Below are 12,969 nucleotides of genomic sequence, written 5' to 3' on the forward strand. Positions count from 1 at the left end.
AAGGAAATGGCAAAAGGGAAGCAGTATACTCCCTCCCATATTTGGCCATACCAGGTGCTTTGACATAACACTTAATCATTTCCTTGGCTCAGCTGATAAGGGAGGAAAGCCCGTGGCTTAGTGGCTAATACAACTGCCTAATATGTAATACAGTCCAGGTTCACTTCCCAGTAAGGGTATGGCTAGCTAATGAGAGCTAAATAGCTTGAAATAGATCTATACTAGTCTCCCTTTATTTATTTATCAGCACAAATGAAACACAAATGTAACAAAGGCAACATAAAAAAATGGTTTTCTGCCTGGATGGCTCCTAGGGTGAGCCGAAAGACAGAAAAAGGGAAGCAGTATGCTCCCTCCCATATTTGGGGATACCAGGGGTTGTGACACAATACATATACATGTTGCATTTGTGCTGATAAATAAATAAAGGGAAGTTTAGCATATGCTGATATTTACAGAAGAATGAGTGGAATGCTTCTGTGGTAGGGCTGCTATCAATGCTCTTCTGGGAGGATTAAACTGTTATGCATCAGTATTACATGCAAATCCCTTGGAGCAGGACAACCAGTTCACACTGTCACTGAAAAAGCAGATGCAACAGTGAAAATCCTCTAGGCTTGAAATATTACAAGTTCAATGGACGTATCCCTGAGCTATTCTAAAACGTTATTGTGTGTGTGTGTGTGTGTGTGTGTGTGTGTGTGTGTGTGTGTGTCCTGACTTATCTAAAATCCTAAAGGAACATAATAGCAAACTACTTCTACAGCATTTCCCAAAAAACCCTCCATGGATTCAGTCACAAAGGATTAAGGAAAAATAAAATGCTTCCACACTGATGCTTGAAACACAGCATTGATGCTTCGATGTATCAATCTAGTCAATTTTGCCTCAAGGTATTCATTACTTTTATCTATCTAGCATGTAGGGCTTGAATTCTCTACATAGAGATTTGTTTCCCATTTCATCACTATTTTGAAAATACATCAAAATCACATACCTTTAATAAGAGTGAGGCTCTGAATAGTAATAACTGTGTCAACAGTATTTTCTATAATTCTGGGATGTTATGTACTATATTCTCACAACTTTCAGTTCTAAGATAACACAATCCATGCCTTTTGTTGTCAAAATGGCTGAGATTGGGCATTGTGTCACACCACCAACCACAGCCTAAATGGGATGCCTAGCATCCCTGTTTATAGCTCCTCCAGTATTCCAACAGCAATGATATGCAAATTGAAATTGGCAAAATAATGGTGGGTGTTCTCCCTTAGAAGGTAAAATTATCCCGGTCCACCCTTAAATCCTTCTAATTTTGGATAAGAACTAGCCTCCCAGCTAAGAAAGGTTACCCACCCATTAAAAATTGCAGTGGCCAGGATCACACACTCAGAGACACACAAATGCACACACGGTGGCATGTTTAGGACTTATCACTAGGCTCAGAATTTAACTTCCCTATTGCATGAGGATCCATATTAGAAAAGGTTTCACTGTTCATTTAAGAAGAAATGTTATTTTTCTTGTTTCTGAATGCTGGTTTGCATTCTGTCCAAACTGTACTTTCTTTAGACTATGTATTTTATTTTTACTTCAATAATCATAGTTTCTCCTTCTAAAATCTGAATGATACTATGGATTATTCTGCAATTGCGAGGTATTTATATTGGGTCAGAGCAGTTCAAACACTTACTAGTCTTGTTCAGTGTAGTACCGTGTTTCCCTGAAAATAAGACATGCCCTGCTAATAAGCCCAATCAGGCTTTTCAGAGCATGTGCCATAATAAGCCCTCCCTCGAAAATAAGCCCGCCCCAACTATTTAAGCACATGCGCAACTGGTCCCCGCCATTACCACTGTACCACCTACCGGTACAGCTTGCGGGGAAAAAAGAGGGCTTGCCGCAAAAACAGCAGCAGGTGAAGCAAAGTGCTTCCACCTCCCGCCCTTCCCTCCCACACAAAAAGAGTCCGGCACAAAAACAGCAGCAGGCGAAGCAAAGTGCTTCCACCCCCCACCCTTCCCTCCCATGCAAAAAGAGCCCACCGCAAAAATAGCGGCAGGCCAGCAATGTGATCACCCCCTCCCGCCTGTTCCTTCTCATGCAAAAAAACCCACCTCCCACCCCAATGGTAAAGGCAGCCTGCCTGGCTTTTTACAAGGGGATTCAATGGGCGAAAGGGCAAGGAACGCGACAGAGCTGGAAAGGTAAGAGGCGCGCCTCGCGGCCCAACAGCAAGGGGTGGCAGGTGGTGGGGAGAAGTGAGACGTGCGTCCTAGTGCTACCAGAGACTGACAGCTCCGCTGCATTCCTCGCCCTTTCGCCCATTGAATCCCCTTGTTAAAAAAAACCTTGCTAAGGGGACGGCAGGGAAGGGAACCAGGCAGGCTGCTTTTTACCATTGGGGCGAGGTGGGCGGTGTTGGGCCGTGAGGCACGCCTCTTACCTTTTCAGCTCCATCACGTTCCTTGCCCTTTCGCCCATTGAATCCCCTTGTAAAAAAACTGATTCAAAACAAGGGGATTCAATGGGCGAAAGGGCGAGGAACGCAACGGACCTGGAAAGGTAAGAGGTGCGCCTCGCTTCTCCCCACCTACCTGTCACCCCTCGCTAAAGGGACGGCAGGGAAGGGAACCAGGCAGGCTGCCTTTACCATTGGGGCGAAGTGGGTGTTGTTGGGCCACTAGGCGCGCCTTTTATCTTTCCAGCTCTGTTGCGTTCCTCGCCATTGTGTTCAGGGAAGCCCCTGGTAAAAAAAAATATATCTCGCGATTTCAATAAGATTGATTGAACTCGCAAAAAGGTTTTTTTTTTACCAGCCACTTCCCTGAGCACAATGGCGAGGAACGCGACGGAGCTGGAAAGGTAAAAGGCACACCTCGCTTCTCACCTGCCCCAGAAGATAATAAGCCCTCCCCTATAATAAGCCCAAGGCCATATTTCATGGGGCAAAAGAAAATAAGCCCCTGTCTTATTTTCGGGGAAACACGGTATACATCCTGCCCTTTATTAAAGTGTGGTTTCAATGGCACTGATTCTTCAGTGCTCCATGATGTGTTGTTCACAAAAATCAGTGGAATGTAGGTAATAACTAGGGATTTATTCTCTGTCTCCTTTACCTATCTGCTCTTTGTCTATAATATATAATCTCAGATCATGTCTTCCTGTTTTTGTTTCTGGGTATATATGCATGGAGTACATGCTGCCTCTTCTTTTGGTAGGATGTTATTAATTAGGTGTTAGGCTTTCCCTTTTTCTACAACTTATTTCCATAAATAAATCTCCTTTCTGTTATAGTGTAAGGCCTGCTTCATTAATCATGGCTCCAGTCAGATCTTTGTTCTCAGATATATTCACATGGCCACACAGTGAAGTTCAACACCTCGTCCCTCAGATCTAGCAAAATAACTAGCAGCAAGAAAGGTAAAGACAAAGACTAACAATGAGTAAGCAGCAGTTTGATATGAAACATGTTGAAGCTGGACTTGACGGAGTCGTGGATGTCACTAAGGTCTTATTTACTCATGAGAAGATTCTTTTGAAGGATTCTCTTTCTCAGAAAGGCAAAGAATCATCAGAAACACACTTCACATTCAAGCATGGTGCATCCAGTAAAACAGTATAGCATAGAAACCGAGTCTGAGGGGAATCATTTGTCAAGCTCAGTAAAATTGACTGAATGACCAGTAGCTGGAAAGGTAAGGTGAAATGACAATGAATACAGTAGCAATTATTCAGTCATTTGGCACAGAATGGTTGTGCAAGAAAACCCTATTTAGCAGTAGGCCACTAATTCTTAGCTCTCTGTTTCACAGACAGGCATTGCCCTGGGAGACACAAAGTCCAATGTAAATCCAAGATGTTGATGAATCCAACAGGCAATAGAAACTGAGTCCAAATGGAGACAAAAGGCAAGTATAGTGATAATGACAAAGTGAGCCAAAGCCAACATCAATTGCACTTTGTTGAAATCTGGAATTCCAAGTAAAGTACCCCATCTAGGGCTCAGAGATATATTTTTCTCATGGGAAATCTCAGTTTCTCCACAGATCATGATCAGTACTAGAAAGCATTGATCTTTACCTGTTGTTTCCTTTTCTCTAAACTTCCCTTTGAGGACATATGGGAAGCCGTGTCTTCCATCTCAAAGTCAGCTGTGTTTGGATAAGATATGGAACCTCCTACTGTATCTTGGCCAGAGAAAGAAGCTGTCTGTATTTGGCTTCACTTCTTTGTGAAGTTGCCTGAAGAACCTCCTCCAGTTCTTCATTCATCACTGATGGATTCCTGGCAAATTCATCTTTTGTCCTCCAAAACTTCAGGTTATTCTCTGAGTGGGAATTCTCCGGAGCAATGGAACCCTGGGGAAAAAACACAGTGTTGCACTTTTTCTCTTCCTCCTCCTCTTCCTGTAAGTCTTCCAAGATTAAATCATCTGCGTGCAACTGGGAAAAAAAATCTTGATTTATTCTAGTTTCTCTGTGCCTCAGCTCTTCAAGAAGAAAAGTGCAATTTCAAATCTATCGGCTATGTTTGATTTGAATTCTAATTAGTCTTAGGATTCTAGTTGAAAATGAAATTGAATTGAATGAAATCAATTCCATTCCCAAATGAGATGATTTTCAGAAAGAGTGAGAGGGAGGGGAGGGAGGGAGGTAGAAGAAATCTCTGGGTTCTTCTGAGGGAATCTATTTTTCTTAAGTTATACTAGAGTAAGCCTGTTCCTTCTGGTCCGTGCTTTCCTAGAAGATAGGGGAAAGATGCACTCCCCACCCCACCCCCGGTGGCTTTCCCCAAGGAGTACTTATCATGTTTCCCTGAAAATAAGACCTACCCAAAAAATAAACCCTAGCCTGATTTTCATGTGTGTGCCTAATGCAGGGGTGTCCAAACTTGGGAACTTTAAGACTTGTGGACTTCAACTCCCAGAATTCCCCAGCCAGCATGGCTGGCTGGGGAATTCTGGGAGTTGAAGTCCACAAGTCTTAAAGTTCCCAAGTTTGGACACCCCTGGCCTAATATAAAACCTACCCCCAAAATAAGCTTTAGTGAAGGGGAATGGGCATGGCCAGCAGGGAACTGAATTTGTATTTGCAAACAGCTTTATTTTTTGCATTATGAAGGCATAAATACGGAAAAGTTACTTTGCTGGGGAAGATGGCTTTTAATAGTTCTCACAATTCCTATCATGCTAGAAATCCCTCCAGTTACATTCCTTGGCTACCTAAGAGGGAGATGGCATTTAGAGACTTTGGCCAGGTAGAAGCAATTTTCAATTTTAGGGTGGTACCACAGGGTGCCTAAGAAGATGGAAAGCAATTTGAATGGCACTGCTGGACCTGTGAACATGTGAGTTCCTCCTCATGGTTGTCATTTGTTGAAGAAAGAAAAAACAGTTTGAGTTCTCCGCCCTCTCTTCTTCCATAGCTCTACCCAAGGCTCCAAGCCATGTCAACATATGGGAATAGTTATAGCAAATGCTTCCAAAATTGTAGCATGCTCTAACAGGCTATCACAGCAAGTGGTGACTGACCTATTGTTCTCTATTCCAAAACTATCCAGAAAAGTTGGGGTTATGGAAAGAAATAGCAGCCCAGAATTCTTGCATGGTTTTTTGGCGGTGTTTATCTGCCACCCCACATAACAACCTAGCTACCAATAGTAACATTTTGCAAGCAATAGGCGCTCCTTTTTCAGTTTGTGGAGATGTGTGTTTCTCTTGATACCAATCATTTGTAGACTGCATCAGTCCATGTTCTTTTAAAGCTATATTCTAATTAGCCAAAGTGTAATTTTTGGCTCCTGAAATAAGTTTTCTTGATGAAAATTCTCTTCTACTTCCTCCCACAGATCAAATTTCTACTCTCTTCTTTTTAACTCTTGCATTTAATAAAAACAGAAGATGGCTTAAGCTAGGGTCCCCTTCCAGCAAACTCTTTAGTATTAGCGCCGTGATATCTCAAGATGGCTGGAAAAGATAATGAAAGGAAAAAGAACCAATATTTGGAAGCTGAAGACTCATATCCATCAACATTGGCCAAGAAATGACACTCTTTATTTTGTTTATTTCATAAGACTTAGCAGTACAGGCAGGCAGGAATCATGGCTTAGTTTGGATTGGGAACAGCTTTACTTCCATCCTACACTCCTAAGCCATTCAAATTCCCTGATTGTTGACTAACAACAGGATCCTTGGCAGATTTTATGAGAAGTAAAAAAAGTTGCAATTGCACAAGGTCCATCTGTGACATTAACTTGAGGAGACCTCCCTCAGAGTTGAGATACAATACAATAGCAGAGTTGGAAGGGACCTTGGAGGTCTTCCAGTCCAACCCCCTGCCTAGGCAGGAAACCCTATACCGTTCCAGACAAATGGCTATCCAACATCTTCTTAAAGACTTCCAGTGTTGGGGCATTCACAACTTCTGGAGGCAAGCTGTTCCACTGATTGTTCTAACTGTCAGGAAATTTCTCCTTAGTTCTAAGTTGCTTCTCTCCTTGATTAGTTTCTACCCATTGCTTCTTGTTCTACCCTCAGGTGCCTTGGAGAATAGTTTGACTCCCTCTTCTTTGTGGCAACCCCTGAGATATTGGAACACTGCTATCATGTCTCCCCTAGTCCTTCTTTTTTATTGTTTTAATTAAACAAAAAAAAACACACAAAAACATTCTTCATTACATCTTCCAGAAAGCATGTCGATTGGTTACAAATAAATTTCGTCCTTCTTTCTATTAAACTAGACATACCCAGTTCCTGCAACCGTTCTTCATATGTTTTAGTCTCCAGTCCCCTAATCATCTTTGTTGCTCTTCTCTGCACTCTTTCTAGAGTCTCCACATCTTTTTTACATCGTGGTGACCAAAACTGAATGGAGTATTCCAAGTGTGGCCTTACCAAGGCATTATAAAGTGGTATTAGCACTTCACGCGATCTTGATTCTATCCCTCTGTTGATGCAGCCTAGAGATGGGGGAGTGAGGACCCCTACTTGTAGTGGAAGAGGGGTCTCAGCCCTGAGACATTAGTGGGGCATCGTCTGGGGAGAACCAACATACACAGTTGGTTTACTGAGTATGTATGTTGCAATTGCAGCTAATATAGTGACCTATTTTCCTCTTTCACTGGTATTTTGAAAATGCATCAGAATCATAGGCCATTTAATCATCCCTTACAATGGAGACCCTGAAGAGTAATCAATATACAATGGCATTTTCTACAATTCTGGGATATTGTACAGGATAAATCACAAAAATCTGGAAAATCTGAATTAGATAAGTGGTTAGTATTTTATAAAGTGTAAGACAGCCAAAATGAAGTACATTTTTATGTTAATAGGACATTTTAACCACATTTTTTTTGTTACAGTACATCTTCTCTTTTGCATCTTTTTGACTTTATATTGTAGATGGCTGTATTACAATCAGAAAAACTATCCAAAAATATACACCTGCATTGTAGGTTTTTTTTTTTTTAAAGTTAAAATTAAGAATGGCTCCTTTTGTTAACAGAATCAATTTTTAAGCAGTTTCTCAATATCTAATGGCCCCAAATGTATTGGATGTCATCCGTAGCCTGAGGCCTTGGAAATGTCCAATATTATGAGTTCTGCTTGCTTACATACATTTATTCTACAAGCACCTACATCCTTCTTTTATCACTTGGACTGAGTCTAATAAAAGCTTTAGCATTATTCTGCTCCTGTGTTGCCTTGTGGAAAACCTTTTTGGGTGAGATGAGAGAACAGTGGAACATTGTTTTTGATCACATGTGGAATATGTTTACTAAGGTATTAATTTTAGTTTTTAGTTCCCTGGCCGTGGAGCTTAATTTGTCACATAATTTTCTCATTGATTCATCTGAGCCAGGGTGGCGCAGTGGTTAGAATGCAGTACTGCAGCTAATTCTGCTGACTGCAGAAGTTGAGTCTTATCAGCTCAAGTTTGACTCAGGCTTCCATTCTTCCGAGATCGGTAAAATGAGGATCCAGATTGTTGGGGGCAACAGGCTGACTCTATAAACTGATTAGAGAGGACTCTAAAGCATTGTGAAGTGGTATATAAGTCTAAGTGCTATTGCTATTTTACAAATAGCATTGCTAAATATAGAATATTGCCATTCTTTGGCGTCCCCTGATGGATACAAGCATGTGGTAAAATTTGGTTCATCACTTGAAATTATCATATACATTCCCAGTGTCTTATCGTTACAGATGAAAATATAAGCATGTATCCGGTTTCTTTGAGTGATCCAGTTGCTTGGCTTACATGTACCTTAAATCAGAAAACTGGAATGAATTTAATTTTTTGTCAAGTTACCCAACTAAGAAGTTGCAAAATCTGTATCTGCGACATTTAGCTGATTTCTGTACATGGCTGTAATGTTCTTTTGAAAGAAAAATCATTGGGAGAGCAATTATCCTGCTTCATCCTGTGCCTCGTCTTCAGCGATTCAAGACCCATGTTGAGAATTGGCCCAAATGACAAGTCACAGAAATGGAGGAAAAATTTAGAGGAACTTTGGAGACCTTCCTTCCCGCATCACTTCTTTCTTCTCCCACGTCCATTTTCTGTGCCACTTATATAAAAATGATTACCTGGACCTATTTGTGCCATAATGGGAAGGAGAAGCTGAGGATGAACTCAGACTAGCTGAAATAAGTACACTACCTCCTTAAATAAGTTCCAGTATACATTTAGATTATTGCCAATCACCTGTTAAACCTATTTTGTCAGGTAGATTCTCCTTGCTTTTTTTTAGCACTATCCTCAGCTTTATAGAACATACAAGATAAGTGAAAGTTATCAGGAAGCTCAACTGTTGCCTTGCCCAATTCAACTATGGCAGTGATGGCGAACCTTTTTGGTACCGAGTGCTGGCCGCAACCTGGAAGAGGAGCTGCCCAGGGGTCATGCGCATGCCAAAAAAGTTTTTGTTTCTGGCGCGCATATGCACGTCGGCAAGCTAGTCTTCCGGTAACTGGTGCGCATGTGCATGCAAAGATCAGGTGGCGGAGTGCATGCTCACACTGGAAAACGGAAGACCAGCTCTTCCAGTTTCCGGCACTGCTGCATGCACAAAGGCCAGCTGATCATCGTGCAATCAGGAGCGCCAGAAACCCAGAACAGGAACGGGCAATGCCGCATGTGCCAGAAGACATGACTCCATGTGCCACTTTGGGCATGCATGCCATAGGTTCGCCATCACGGAACTATGGTCTTCTCTGATGTCATTGACTTAGACAGCAAATTAGAATACTATTTTTAGTAATTAAACTCACTTTTCAAAGTTCCCTATAGGGAATTGTGGTTATAAACTAGTTTTTATTACTTTCACTGTTGTAGAAAAAGATTGCCTTGCGGATGAAATTTGGGAGTATACCAAAGAGTAATTCCATCTATATAATTCAGAAGATTTTAAAAACAGACTTACAATGGAAACCAGAAACTTTTCTTCTAGGATTATTAGATAAAGAAATGGGAAAAAAATAGAATTTAGTAATTCCATCCATGCAGGTTTCTCAGCACAAGGTCGATTTATCAAAACTTTTGGGGGCACTGTTGTGCTACATAAAAACCCAGGGCTTGCTACAAAGTACCACTCTTTTTTTTTTGCTGAACAGTCGACTGATGTTAGCACAATTTACCCCTCTTGAGCTGGTCAAAATGTGAATGATGAATTATGGACACCAAGGCATTCTGGCTGGATGTATGCATCACAGGAAAAAGTTATTTGCTTAACTGTGTTTTATTGAATAAACCATACATTCACATTTCAAATTAAGCCAAAATAAACAAACCATGTAAGGGATTAGCAGATACTGTAACTACAGTTACTGCTATTCATAGGTAGTGGTTGGGTTCACATGTCACTAATCCCGAATTAACCTATTTTGAACAAGTGTATGTTATTGTTTTATATTCTTATTATGCTGATCCTGGAGTCAATGTCTTTGTCCAAAAACACATTGCTCAAGAAGCTGGTGCTTCCCAAGTATTTGAAGCTTTTACATTTGTCAGCTGGATATAACCAATAGCGATTTTTGGTTCTATGGGCTTGGTATTTGGCACAAACTGGTAAAGTACTTCAGTCTTGTTCAGCCTGATAGTCAAGCTGAAGAGCATAGCAGCATCTGAGAATTTGTTCAGCATCAAATGTAGATCATTTTCTTTGTGCACCAGAAGTGCACAGTCATTAATTAAGTTTCTTGAATGACTCTACAGAGGCATTTCACCCAGGTGTTCAAGCAGCAAAAATAAAAAAGAGAGCCATCCAAAGTCTCTCAGTTGGTACCTGACAGCTTGTGACAACATGCAAATGAGAACAGATTGAATAGGAAACCATTTTTTGCATCACTGGAAAATGGCAAATGCAGCTGCAATTGAAAAGAACTTGACTTGTCATTCCATTGTTGAGTAGCTAAATCAATTTTGTGAATTTCCTCGAGCATCTATAATGCCTCAGGATGATCCAGAGAGCCTCCCTGTTTACAGTGTCAAATGCCTTTGTTGGGTCAATGAAGACAGAATAAAGAGTCTTGCTCTGTTCAGTGCACTTCTCCTGGACTTCCCTTACAGCAGATATCATGTGTGCTATATTCCATTCTGATTGAAAGCCACAGTGCATCTCTGCAAAGTCCCTTTGTGAGACAATGACAAGTCTATTCAGGAGAGTGTGGGCAAAGATCTTCCATGCAATGATCAGCAATGAGTCCATTTGTATCGTTTCTGCTGTCTGATTTGCGTCCCTTATTCATGAAAAGAACTATAATCGCCTCTATGGATCAAATGTATTCCACACTTAATAATAACAACAAAAACAACAACAGTATATTAAAGCAACAGCAACAGTGGCACATCACTTTCCATATTTGTGACAGAAAAAAACAAAAATATTTGTTAGATTGGGTAATGGAAAGGCACACACAGGCTTAACGGTAACAACAGCTCTTTATTAAGTACAAGTGAGAACAATCCAGCGAAGGTTGAGTCTGACAACAGCCCTTTTATAGGGAGCTGTCAGACCCTTCGACCAATAGGATTAAACCTTTCTTCCCGCCGGAACAGAGGACCTTGGTGGAAACCACTGTAGTTAGAACAAGTATCTAACACCCCTCCCCTCTTGGATGGAACAATCCTACTTGTTATGTAGTAACGCAGATAGGCGGACTTTTGGGTAGCTTTGCCTGAACTGCACAGTTCAGTAGGAAGGGTTTCCTTAGACAGGTCGGACGGACATGTTTGCTCCGCAGCTCCGCTTGGTGGAAACTCCTGGAACCCTTCACAGGCTGCGGCTGGAGCTTCTAGAGCCGGTTCGCTCGGAGCTCGCTGCGGGCCTGCAACATAACCAGATAAGTTTCCCGGTACCCTTGGGCTTGAGCTGGCCATGGAAGGAGCGAGTGCTTGGTCCGTTTGGGTAGGGCTTTGGCTAACTCGTGCAGGTATTACCTCTGGTTGTCTAAGAGTGGAGTTGGAGAGGCGGCCACGGAGTTGGTCAATATGCCTTCTCCAATTCCTACCATCCTCGAGCTCTAGGAGGTAAGAGCGAGGGCTGGTGATGCCTATCACTCTGGCAGGAATCTACAGAGTTCCCCTGGCGTAGTTGTGGGTGTATACCGAATCCCCTATGCTAAATGTCCAAATCTTGCTTGTGGAGTCTGGGGGCGATGAAGCAGAATAATTGGGGTGTAGCGGGTCTACGTGGGACTTTAGCTGGTGATCCATGAGAAGCTCAGAGGGGCTTCTCCCTGTAGTGGCACTGGGTGTGATGTGCTGAATTAGCAAATAGTGGTCGACCTGTGTTTGCCAATCTCCCCGGGCCCATCCTAGAGAGGGCCTCTTTTGCAGATCTCGCCATTCTCTTTGCCTGACCATTGGAGGCTGGATGGAATGGCGCGACCAGGGCGTGCCTGATTCCCTGAGCTGCTAGGAAGGTCTCAAATTGCATGGCCGTAAATTGGGGACCGTTGTCAGAGACCAAGACATCGGGCAGCCGTGCGTGGAAAAAAAGTCTCCATCGCACCTTGATGACTGCTTCTGCCGTAGTAGAGGTCATCAGGACTACCTCTGATGTGATGACACTGGGGTAGGTCGGTCCCCAGCCAGTAAGCCCAACAACGGCTTGTGGTCCGTAACCAGTTCGAAGTCACGGCCATATAGATACTCATGGAACCTCTTTAATCCGGCCACTGCAACCAAAGCCTCACAGTCCAACTGGCTGTAGTTCTGCTCTGCGGCAGAAAGGTCCTGGAGTAAAATGCAATAGGGGCTTCGGTTCCATTGGGCATGCGGTGGCTGAGGATGGTGCCGACGCCGAACTGGGAAGCGTCGCAGGTAGAGCACCAATGGCAGGGTCTGGCTGTTTTGTACCAGAAAGGAGTCCGCCGACAGGAGTCCTTTTACTGCGGCAAATGCGGCAGCCTCGGCTCTGCCCCAGGACCACTTTGCGTTCTTAGCCAGGAGATGGTGTAAGGGCTCAGCAACGGTGGCTTTCTGACCCTTTGACCAATAGGATTAAACCTCTGTTCCTACCGGAACAGAGGACCTTAGTGGAAACCACTGTAGTTAGAACAAGTATCTAACAATATTTGTCCAAAAAATAATAATATTCCTTGTAGTCACAATTAGCTAAATCATTTTCAGGCTGATGTAAACATCTCAAACTATATTTTCTAAACATTCATAAACTTGTAAAAATATGTATTGAAAGCATCATATTCTGAAATGTTTATTCTGTCTTACAGCTAATAAATCTGCCATGCCATTAATACATTGTATGATGGTTGTTGCTGTGTAATGAAAACTAAAAACAATGCACAAGCTGTATTTTATTCCTTTCCCCATCAGTTTGTACCTCAGTTCTACAGTAAATCGGTATACAGAAATCAGCTTGCCTTCCCTACCTAGCCTGTCTTCCTTAGAAAGCAAACAGACATCTTACACAACAGCTAACTCAATCTTTGTTTGCATTCCT

Source organism: Natrix helvetica (genome assembly GCF_964273705.1).
Source record: "Natrix helvetica genome assembly, chromosome: 3".
Lineage (NCBI taxonomy): Eukaryota > Metazoa > Chordata > Lepidosauria > Squamata > Natricidae > Natrix > Natrix helvetica.